This window comes from Hemibagrus wyckioides, linkage group LG27 (genome assembly GCF_019097595.1).
Source record: "Hemibagrus wyckioides isolate EC202008001 linkage group LG27, SWU_Hwy_1.0, whole genome shotgun sequence".
Taxonomy (NCBI): domain Eukaryota; kingdom Metazoa; phylum Chordata; class Actinopteri; order Siluriformes; family Bagridae; genus Hemibagrus; species Hemibagrus wyckioides.
The window spans coordinates 20,581,234-20,592,714 of record NC_080736.1 but is presented as its reverse complement, the minus strand read 5'-3'; the positions used below and the strand labels follow the sequence as shown (position 1 = coordinate 20,592,714).

The 11,481-nt window shown below is 37.6% G+C and overlaps 1 long non-coding RNA gene across 1 annotated transcript; it reads left to right on the top strand.

Annotated features, from left to right (window-relative positions):
- Positions 1-222: 222 nt before the first annotated feature.
- Positions 223-627, top strand: LOC131347582 (uncharacterized). The gene is made up of 3 exons (XR_009203800.1): positions 223-318; positions 425-472; positions 556-627. It is a non-coding gene; the product is annotated as an uncharacterized LOC131347582 (long non-coding RNA).
- Positions 628-11,481: the final 10,854 nt, after the last annotated feature.

The following is an 11,481-nucleotide window of genomic DNA, read 5'->3' as shown; positions in this document are numbered from 1 at the left end:
AACTGCTGTGATCAGAAGCACTCATGATCTTCCTGCTCTACTTTTCACAGCCGCTCGATGCTGGTGATCTGATCAGCGCTTGGTGTAATATTCAGTTCCTCTCTGCACAGGCCTCCATCTCCCAGTTCAAGGTATTCTACAGTGCAGCAGCTGAGATACAAACACACAAACACCCGTCTTTACAAGTTCTAATGTTTAGTTTTGTTTCTCTATTTTCAGTCAGTGGAAATGAAAACATACTTCCTGGGGATGATAAGGGGCCCACAGAGCCGTCTTTGTTGGTTTAAATCCACCAAGACGAGCAGCTTGAATCACATGGTAATCACAGACTTAATTACTCTGAGGAAGAGAATTGACCTTGATGATTATTAGACGCTCACGTTTGTGAAATAGATCTTGAGTTTCAGCTTTTTGTCATTTGCAGGGATTCCCTTATGAGTCCTCCATAGAGGAATGTTTCACTGGCATACAGGTAAGGGATTATTCGTTGTGGCATCACAAAACTTTTGTTAATTGCAGTGACTAATTGTGTTCACTTTAATTTGTTCTCTTAAGGCTGAATCTGGGAGGGTTACAGAGTTCATCTCCTGTAACCGAATGGAGACATCATTCGTCGTGCCACATTATTTTGTGGTAAATTTATTGCACTGTCATGAAGTGTATCTTGTAGTTAGTAACTTTTAGAATTTTGTCAGTTGTGCTTTTATTTGTCTTCAGTGTGGATATTTTTTTTATTCAACAGCAAACCATTACAACGGTAACCTGCACTTTGCTGTATGTGACTGAAGATGGACAGATGTTCACCTCCACTTGGGACTATGATCACAACGACTGTGAGGTAATTCAGACTTTCAGACCTGGTGTGTATCTACATATGCTGCTATTCCCCTGATTCGGATACTGTAAAATTTACTGTGTGAGTTTTAATGATTTAATGATTTGGCTTGCAGGAGAGTGAGGAGCGCCTTAACCCAGAGGAGTTGGAGGTGCCCTTTATTTGGTACGATCCTCTTCACTCTTTAATGATGTAACAGTGTATTGTATGTTTAATATACACTAAACATTTACATCTCTTGTTTCTTAGCTGCCATCTTTCAGACAGAGGAGCAGCAGATTCAGCTGCTGTTACTGCGCAGGTAAAGTCCACTCTGCTTTAACTTTTATATTGTGTGCTGTCTTATATTCAGACTCTGCTTGCCAGCATCCACAACCAGAACTTCTTGTTCATGGCTGGAAAGAAGATCGTCATGCGACTGGCAGCAGCTAACAACCAGGTGACTTCAGAATGATGAAAGACTGTATCATTTTTGTGATGGAAATAATTTCAGGTTCTCAGCCATAGCCAAAGTGAGTTACAGAGATTTTTTCGTTTGCTTTAACAGGATGCAGTTGGTGTGCAGTTGGCCTACGAGGCCCTGATTCGATTCCTGAGGACGCCTTCCAATCAGGAATCGATTAAAGCAGAGCTCAGCTCCTGTGTAAGCTAATAAACGCCTGTGTGAAATGACAGATGTTTAAAGATAACAGATTTTGCTAATATAGAAAACAGGACTCCAATATGTAAAGCTAATTTATTTTTGTATCTTTTCTACTCTGTGCAGGACCACCACTACAACTTCCTGGATGTTTTTTTGAGCTGATTTTCTTCAGCTACTTTATAAATGGCTCAAAACCTCAGCCAGTAAGTGTCTTATCAGGAGATTTCTAAGTAATGTTTGAGTTTCAGAACATGGTCTATTTGATCTGGTTTTCTTTTTTCCATATTTTTTAAACCTGATAAGACATGGCATTAATGAAGCTTGTCTTTCTTTCCAAAAGTTTACGGGAGGTTTCTTGGAGCGCCTGCTTGCGCTCTTCAGCATGTGGGACGTGGACGTGTGGGAGCCTGCAGCAGAGCTGTACTTCACAGTGCTTATTGTAAGTGTTGAATATCTTCTGATGCCACGATCCACAAATTCTCAGGATTGTATCTTAAACTCAGTGACACTATGTTGGATGTGTGTGGAATTTGTCAATAGGATTACCTTACAGAGCTTGCTGAAGTACTCTTCACTCAGCCTCTGGAGCTCTACAGTGACCCAGCAGCCTTAGCCACCACAGTTCAGCGACTCCTCAAGCTGCACGTCCAGCTGATGATGGACATTTTGGAGGAGCTCTGAGCAATGTCTTTCCCCTTACCCACTTCATCTTTTCTTCCTCTGTTTCATTTCATCTTCTTTTCTCTCACTTCTTTTTCCTACATTGCTCAGGCTCCACACGTAAGTATGAAATCATTTTATTTCTATTTTTGATCAACTTAATATTTAAAAAAATCTCTTTTCTTTCCTACAGGTTTGTACAGTGAACCCCAGGACCTGAAGAAGGGCTTAACCTTAGCATTTAAGATCCCTCATCCCTTAATAATCATCCCTTATTAATCTATCCCTCTGTTCCTATCCCACTCCCCCTATTCCCATCAATAGCCTATAGATTGGAAATACATGTATAGAATTGTTTAGAAATAAACTTATTTGTATACTTCTTATAGACTTTGCTTAAATAAATGTTTATATTTGTTCCTATTGCGGTCTCATTCTGATTATTTTTAGCCATCAGTATATGTATAAAACTTTCCTTTAAACGCAACACAAACTGAATTTTTCACTCATATACAGATCATTTTTACAGAATTTCACAACCTTTAAATGGTTTACTAAAATGTGAAAAATAACAAATATATTATATATTTGTTATTTTATTATATATTTTATTATATATTATATTCAGTGTTGGGGAAAGTTACTTTTAAAAGTAATGCGTTACAATATTGTGTTACTCCCTAAAAAAGTAACTACTTGCATTACTTAGTTATTTTTTTTATAAAAAGTAATGTTATGTTACTTTTGCGATACTTTTTCTTAAATTTGACCAGTAGACTGTAGTCTAGGTCTGACAGCATTAATCATACTGCAGAATTACTCTTACTAATATAACTTGTGTAAATACGTCTTGTTTTGATAGGGAGGTTTTCCTGCTTTACAAAACATACACAGTGCTATTAAAAAGGGTTTCTGCTTCTTTTTATGAGACGTTTTTAAATGTGCCACATTGTCTGTTTATCTTCTTTGACACAGGGACACAGAGGGAGACGTTTGTGTTTCCGGAGGATGAGCTCAGCTATAACAGAGAGCTCAGTGACTCTGAGGACAATGACATCTGGCCTATGAGAGGTCTCTCTCCTGTATGGATCCCACCACCTGTGAGGATCCCACCACCTGTGAGGAGCCCATCCCCACCTATGAGAGGTCTCTCTCCTGTATGGATCCCACCACCTGTGAGGATCCCATCCCCACCTATGAGAGGTCTCTCTCCTGTATGGATCCCACCACCTGTGAGGATCCCATCCCCACCTATGAGAGGTCTCTCTCCTGTATGGATCCCACCACCTGTGAGGATCCCATCCCCACCTATGAGAGGTCTCTCTCCTGTATGGATCCCACCACCTGTGAGGATCCCATCCCCACCTATGAGAGGTCTCTCTCCTGTATGGATCCCACCACCTGTGAGGATCCCATCCCCACCTATGAGAGGTCTCTCTCCTGTATGGATCCCACCACCTGTGAGGAGCCCATCCCCACCTATGAGAGGTCTCTCTCCTGTATGGATCCCACCACCTCTGAGGAGCCCATCCCCACCTATGAGAGGTCTCTCTCCTGTATGGATCCCACCACCTGTGAGGAGCTCATCCCCACCTATGAGAGGTCTCTCTCCTGTATGGATCCGACCACCTGTATGGATCCCACCACCTGTGAGGAGCCCATCCCCACCTATGAGAGGTCTCTCTCCTGTATGGATCCCACCACCTGTATGGATCATCCGTTTCCCCATTAACTTGGTTTCTATTTACATGGGAGAGCTGTTCAAAAGTTCAGAAGCTCAGTCATCACCTCATGTTCATCACCTCATATCCATGATGTATGGTAAGTATCTGTGGTAAGTATGTGTGATAATTATTTCACCCCTAGATTTCAGCATTAGTCTTTTTTAATAATTATGTAAGTATTTCAGCCTTTTAAACACGTGGGGTGGTGAGAATCCGCTTGATACCTTCTCGTCTGTTGTGTTGGAAATTTTTTTTTAAAAAAACATTTTGGAGCTAACTATGTAACCTGTTCCCAAAATTTTCAGTAGACCCAAGAGCCCAGTGTTCATGCTCAGGCCTCTTCTGTAGTTTTTTTAAGAACACCTCTTATGAGTTCATAGCCCATAGTTCATAGCTACATCATTCGGTCACTTTATGAATCTCGGTGTGATTGCGCAGGCATCCAGAGGATTCTTACCACCATCTCTAGCATAATCTCTAAATGTAAATCATTTTAATGATATAATTGTGGTATGATTAAAGTAGTTATGGCATCTAGATAAAAATGTGAGTCTTGTTTTTTTTTGCATTTGCATTTAATTTGTATTAAATGTATAGGATTTTTATAATTATAAAATTATAATATATTAATGTTGTTTATTTATGTTATGTGTATTATCGTCATTTATATTAATAAATAAATAAATATAATTGTATTGTTGTTGAATTATGCATTGTTGTAAATATGTAAATATTACATTTTTAAGACTTTTACTATTAAGTTATACAAATGTGTTGTGGTATAAAATGTTAAAATATTATATAAAATATTAATATCTGTAATAAGTGTACAGTTTGTCATTGCTTGTAAATAGTTAATACATTATTTTTTGGTTCATTACACACGTGTCTCAAGTGTCTTTTTTTATAACACATCATAAACATTTCTCATTTGTTTCTCATATAATTACACAGTAAAAAGAGTAGAGTATTGCTGTATTACATATCAGTATTTTTCTAAAACAACAGTCATGTTACTGTGTGAAATGCTGTGAGAGAGAGAGAGAGAGAGAGAGAGAGAGTGTGTGTGTGTGTGTGTGTGTGTGTGTGTGTGTGTGTGTGTGTGTGTGTGTGTGTACTGAGATGAAACAATTAAACAGTTAAACAACAGCATCTCACCATATGCTACTGAATACTAGAACACTGAGTTATATTTTTGTGTGTGTGACTTGTCTTGGCATTAACTGTGAAAAGCAAAGAAAGAATTTCATTGTACAGGGAAACTTGTTTTCCTCACTGTGCACAAGACAATAAACACTTTGAACTGAATTGAATTGAGTTGTTTATACTGTATCATATATGTAGATATAATCATATATACAGATATGAGCTATATTCTAATCCATTTTAATCTTAATGAAAACGTATGAAAATTGCACTTCCACAACGTATTTCATTTCCGTTTACCAAAAAAATTTGATGCTTTTAAAAACTTCTCAAAGATACAGAAATAATTTTCTGCACGATTCCCTCTAGATGGCGCCATTGAGATGTTTCAGGTTCTTGTTAGGGAATATTTGACAGTCTCAGCGCGCCCTCTGCTGGTGAAATAGAAATCACAGCGTCTTCATGACACCTTTATTAACCATTATGAATGAGTTTTATCTCCTAAAGTTACTGTAAATAATGATAAAACATTTAAACCAGAATGAATCTGAACTAACAAAATAAATCAGCATACATTTTCCACGTTTCTTATTATTTGTCTTTTATTTTATTACTACTTTATTATTTTATTACTACTTTATTATTTCCTCACTAAACTTTAAGACACATTGAGGCCGTTTCATTTTCATTTAAGTAAAAGTTATTTTATAGTGGGTTGATTAGCCTCTCACTAATTTTGGTCACTGTTCAAAATCATGTTTTTTTCTTGGGCTTATGACCCAGGGACAGGTTTGCAGAAAATTACATAGTTGTTTAGCACGTCTAGAAAGCAGCCATAATTTTTTTCTAATACCTAAACCAGTAAAAACCAGCACTAACCAGTATGAACCAGTATAAACCGTCAGTATAGACCGTCAGCCAAATATGGCAATTCTGTAAACTTTTACATTCATCCTGAAGGACATTTCAGAGTGCTTTAAGTGAAGGAAAGTGCAGGGACAGGCCTTGTTTTCTTTCCACATCCTCCAGCTGAAATTAATCACCAGACCTAACTTATAAACACTGATTCAGATGTCTGAAACTGAAGTGTTTAACAAAGAAAAGAAAAGAAAAGCTATTTATTATATCAAGAAGTACAAGTATAAAAACAAATTTCATTCAAGTCATTTAATTCATTTATTATTTTTATTTCATTAAGTGGTTACAGGCTGGTCTTCTTGTGAAAGTATATAAAGAGACTTAATGCATTACTTCTATACTCTGTGGTACCTGATAGTAAGTCTCCTGTATTAGGTCAATTCTCAATCTCACCACAGGATGGCAGTATCGGATACAGCTTATATAAAACAAGGCGAAACCTAGAACTACCTCATCATCATTAGATTACATATCCAACAGTGAGATTGATTTGTTGTGAGAAAGCCTAGTGCGTAAATTGATTGAAATAATAAGTTGCTGAATTTTCTCAGGAACAGTCATCTAGTTCAATTCAGTGAATGTCAGATGATGTTTGTGTGTTGCCAGGTGTGTGGTTTTTAGACCAAACAATTATTTCAGGTCTTGTGTGTGGCACATGTTCCATAATACTTCGTGCCAAGTAAGAATGTCACTTTTGAGAAGTTTTTCTCTGCTGACCAGACACAAGGAGTGAGTTTTGACCAGTACCTTGCAGAACTGCACACACTAAGTAAGACTTGTGAATTTGGAGATTTTAGAGACTCAATGGTGAGGGACAAAATAGTCTGTGGGATTCCTGATAATGGTCTCAGGGAAAGACTGTTATGTGAAGCAGCTCTGACACTGGAGAAAGCAGTCAATATGTGTAGACCTAAAGTTAACTACAGCTAGTAGTTAGTGTAAGTGACCTTTCATCTGAGGGTTTCATCAGTTTTCAAGATTCTAACACAGAAGCAGTCACCCACACGTTACACAGCATACAGATCAGAAGAGTGAATGTCAGAATGAATTTACTGAATGTCATGACTTTCTGCTGGAAAGCTTTAAAAAGGTCTGTTTTCAGGTCTGAAACCGGAGACAGTGGCTGATTTCTGGAGAATGGTTTGGGAGCACAAATCTGCCACCATAGTCATGCTGACTAACATAAGAGAGAGAAAAGAGGAAAAACACATGAATATAGCACACAGTTTGCTCTGGAAATGCTTGTAAAGGTTAAATGGTTTTGAATCTGCATGTGTTTCTAGGAAAAATGCTGTCAGTACTGGCCAGAGCAGGGCTGCTGGCTGTACGAATGTGTGAGGGTGTCTGTGGAGGATGTAACGGTGCTGGTCCACTACACTATCCAGAAGTTCTGTGTGCAATATGTAAGTCTGAAATAAACAAATGAACAGAAGAATAAAGAATGCAGAATTGCAAGTATATATACCGTACACTGGCTCATGGTGATTTGTGAGGAATTTCATATATATAATGTAAACATAAATATGCTAATTCAGGCTAATTCCAGACACAAACAATGTGATTTCTGTGGCATTTCACACTGACACTGTGGACCATATGTGTGTATGTGATGTAGCACTAAATGTGATGCCCTCTTTTATGTTTTAATCAACATGCTGGAGAGCTTCAATGTCTTTTTAGCCACTTCACTTTACTTAGCATTTTGCACAACATTTCTTATAGCACACCTTGCGGTTCCCTTCTATTCCTTTGAGTAGCTTTGAGTATTCAAGTAGCTACTCAAAGGTATGGATACATACCAATACGTACAAACAAAAGTGTATGAAGACAACCAAGGTACAATAGCAATAGCCAGAAACCCAGTTTACAGGCAAAGGTGCAAGCACATTGACATCAAGTAGCACTTTATAAAGGAAACTGTGAATGATGGCAAGGTAATCTTGGAATACCTACAGAGCAAATGGTTGCTGACATTATGACAAAGCCAGCCACTAAGCTAAAGTTAAAGAGGTTTGCTCGAGATATGTTTGGTACTTAAAAGAGTAAAAGGTTTATGTTTACATCGTTTATGTGAAAGAGAAGCCTTATTTGTTATTTTGTTTTCAGGTAACTTAATAAGCTAAGAGCAAGTGTGGGTGTTAAGTATTGCACTCTTACTCGTTAGATTACGGCATCAGCCGAACTACTCTTGTTTTATTGAATGTATTACGGTTCATTTGGGTGTGATGTCATTACGTTATACAATGCACTCTATGTAAAACGTTTATAGTGTTAATGTCGGATGTACAGAGCCGATGCTTGTTCAAGTTTATTAATAAATGTTCCAAAGAAGTTGATAATGAGACGTGTAACGTTTTGTTTGTTTTCATACGCGTGTTCAAGCCCATTCAAATCCATTTTAAAACAAATGAGACAAGTCTTTAAAGAGCAAATGGTGGCATATAAAATAAGAGCTGTGTCTGTGCTTATGGTATCTGTCTGCATCTCAGTCTGTCCATAAGCTGAGGTGTTACAAACAGCAGAACTGATTACTGGAAGAGTTTAAGAATGAACAGATATTTAGAGACTTTTCCAAGACAAAATATGAATCAATCCAACTTGAATAAATGCTATTATTTATTGAATGGCATTTAATAAAACCAAGGCATTGAGCCTCAATAACTCTCCAGTAAACAGAAACAAATGACCACAACCAAAAATCCAGACATTATTCATGGCACTGAATATACATTTTACAAAAAGCTCTCTTTTCAATATTAATATCATTTATCTTCAATAAAATATCAATTATAATGTAATAAATTCGATACAAACATGAAAGAAAGTTTGCAAATAGGAATAAAAAAACGATATAAAATTTTGCACCAATTATAAAAGAGTAAGCCTGAATTAAACAATGGTACATAAACAATCTGAGTCCAAGGAGTGAAAAAAGCAGTATTAGAGATTTTGAGACCAAAACAAACAAAAAGAACAAATAATCACTGAATACAAAACACAACTAGATGAAATATTGAGAAATATACAACGACGACTTTTTCTGGATTCACTGCTATGGCCATGAAACTACAGTCTGAACCTTTTGAGTCAGCAAGTATTCTGTATATTTCTAAGTAATGAGATTTGGGTAAAACAATGGAAAAAGACCAAAAATGACTTTGCTATGGCTTCACAGCTGCAGCTTGAACAGTTCAACAAACAAGTCCAACAAACTCAGCTCCATTAACAAAACTATGAAAGTGCATAGATAACTGTTAACTTTTTTATAAACAGCAGCCAAGATTAAACATCCAGCTTCAGAAGCTTATTCTTCAATGACTGCACTCTTGCAGTACACTGAGAGCCAAGGGTCAGAAATAATGTCTGGGTCACCTCGAAGGTATACTTCTTCAGGTGCTCAATGTTAAGTGCATAAATGATACCAAAAAGTAAAGCAAATGCATTTGGCAGGTCATCAACATCATCAAGCACAATTTTCTCTTCCAGCACCACAGCTATACTTCTTGTGTTTGGGTTGGTTATTGCCACATCTTCAACAAAACTGAGGATATCTACTTTGAGTCCCTTAGTGCAGGTTTCCTTCTGGACTGTGTCCTACAGAGACAACAAACTATGGGTCAAAATCAATACAGGACAAAAATAAGAAAAAGAAGAAGTGTCTTGCTCAAGGATACAATCAAGGAAGTTATGTTTTGTGCTGGGACTTGAACACACAACCTTCTTATCAGAGACTCAAAGCCATCACTACAACTAGCTTGCACTGCTTCACTGGAATCTTTAAGTGGCATTAATTCAGTGGGAGAAATAGCTGAATCAATGCAAACTAGTTATGGTGTTGCTCTGGCATGGTTGTAATGGCTCAGTGACAGAAGGCTTGATCAGAAGGTTGTGTTCAAATTCCAGCACACTTCCAAGCAGCATTGGTTGAGTAAGACCCTTATCTTTCAGCTTAGTTGTATCCTACATCAGTCAAATGAGCAAGTGTGCTGGGTTATGTGTCATTTTATGCAACATGAAGATATTACAGCTTTACTGATCACCCAAATTGCCAGTCAAAACTAAACATTAGAACTTGTAAAGACGGGTGTTTGTGTGTTTGTATCTCAGCTGCTGCACTGTAGAATACCTTGAACTGGGAGATGGAGGCCTGTGCAGAGAGGAACTGAATATTACACCAAGCGCTGATCAGCTCACCAGCATCGAGCGGCTGTGAAAAGTAGAGCAGGAAGATCATGAGTGCTTCTGATCACAGCAGTTTCATACTAATATTCTGTCACTTACAGTAAAAACAACCTTGTAAAATCCAGTGATCAGCTTTAGGAAATAAATGAAAGCTTTGGTTACCAGAAAAACAGGTGAAGGGTCTTGAGGTTGTTCTGTGGGCAGCAGCTGGATGTTCGGCTCAACAAACTTAAAACACACAAACACAATTAGTCACTGCAGTTCATAACATTTTGTGATGCCACAATGAATAATCCCTTACCTGAATGCCAGTGAAACTCTCCTTATCTCTGGTATAATAAGGGAATCCCTGTAAAAGACAATTAGATGAAACTCAAGATCTACAACCACATTTCACAAAAGTGCTCTTCTAAAAATCATGTCAGTTGAAAAATGTCCATTCTCTTCATCAGAGTAATAAAGACTGTGATTACCTCGCGAGTCAAGCAGTGTGTCTCTGCGCTTTCAAACCAGCAGAGCCGACTCTCTGGACCCCTCATCATTCCAATGATGTCTCTGCTTATGTCCACTGGCCAGAAATAGAGAAACAAAACTTAACATTAGATCTTGTAAAGAAGGATGTTTGTGTGTTTGTATCTCAGTTACAGCAGTGTAGAATACCTGGGAGAGGGAGGAGACTACAGACACACACTGAACATCACGGCAGGCACTGTCCGGCTCATCAGCATCGAGCGGCTGTGAAATGTAGAGCATGAAGATCATAAGTGCTTCTTATCATATCAGATTTATACTAACATTCTTTACAGTAAAAACAACCTTGTAAAATCCATTGATTGGCTTTAGGAAATAAATGAAGGATTTTCTTACCAGAATGACAGCTGAAGGTTCTTCGTGTGGTTCGGTGGGCAGCAGCTGCAGGATTGGCTCAATGACCTTAACACACACACACACACAAACACACACAAAACACACACACACACTTAGAAAAAAGTGGCCTGTATGTTTTAAATGAAGTTAAAATATTACTATTTAACTGACACATACCTGGAGGACAGAGGGAGTATCTGCTGATTCCTCCAGCACATCCACAGGTTCTGCAATAGATTATTTTTCTGTGACTCAGAATTATGACTCTTCAATTACACAATATCAAACTTTCCTATTAATGCATAAAAGTTAATAAAGCAGTGAGTTTGATAATTAGTTAACTTGTGAAGAAACAGAAAAATTGTAGCAGTCAGATTGTGTAAATTCACTGTACATGTGACCTGATTAAACTCTCTAAAACCTCCTGCCCCTGTCCACCACCCAAATCTATAAAAAATATTATACTGTATAATTATTAAAACCTTTATACTCACTATGATATTGTG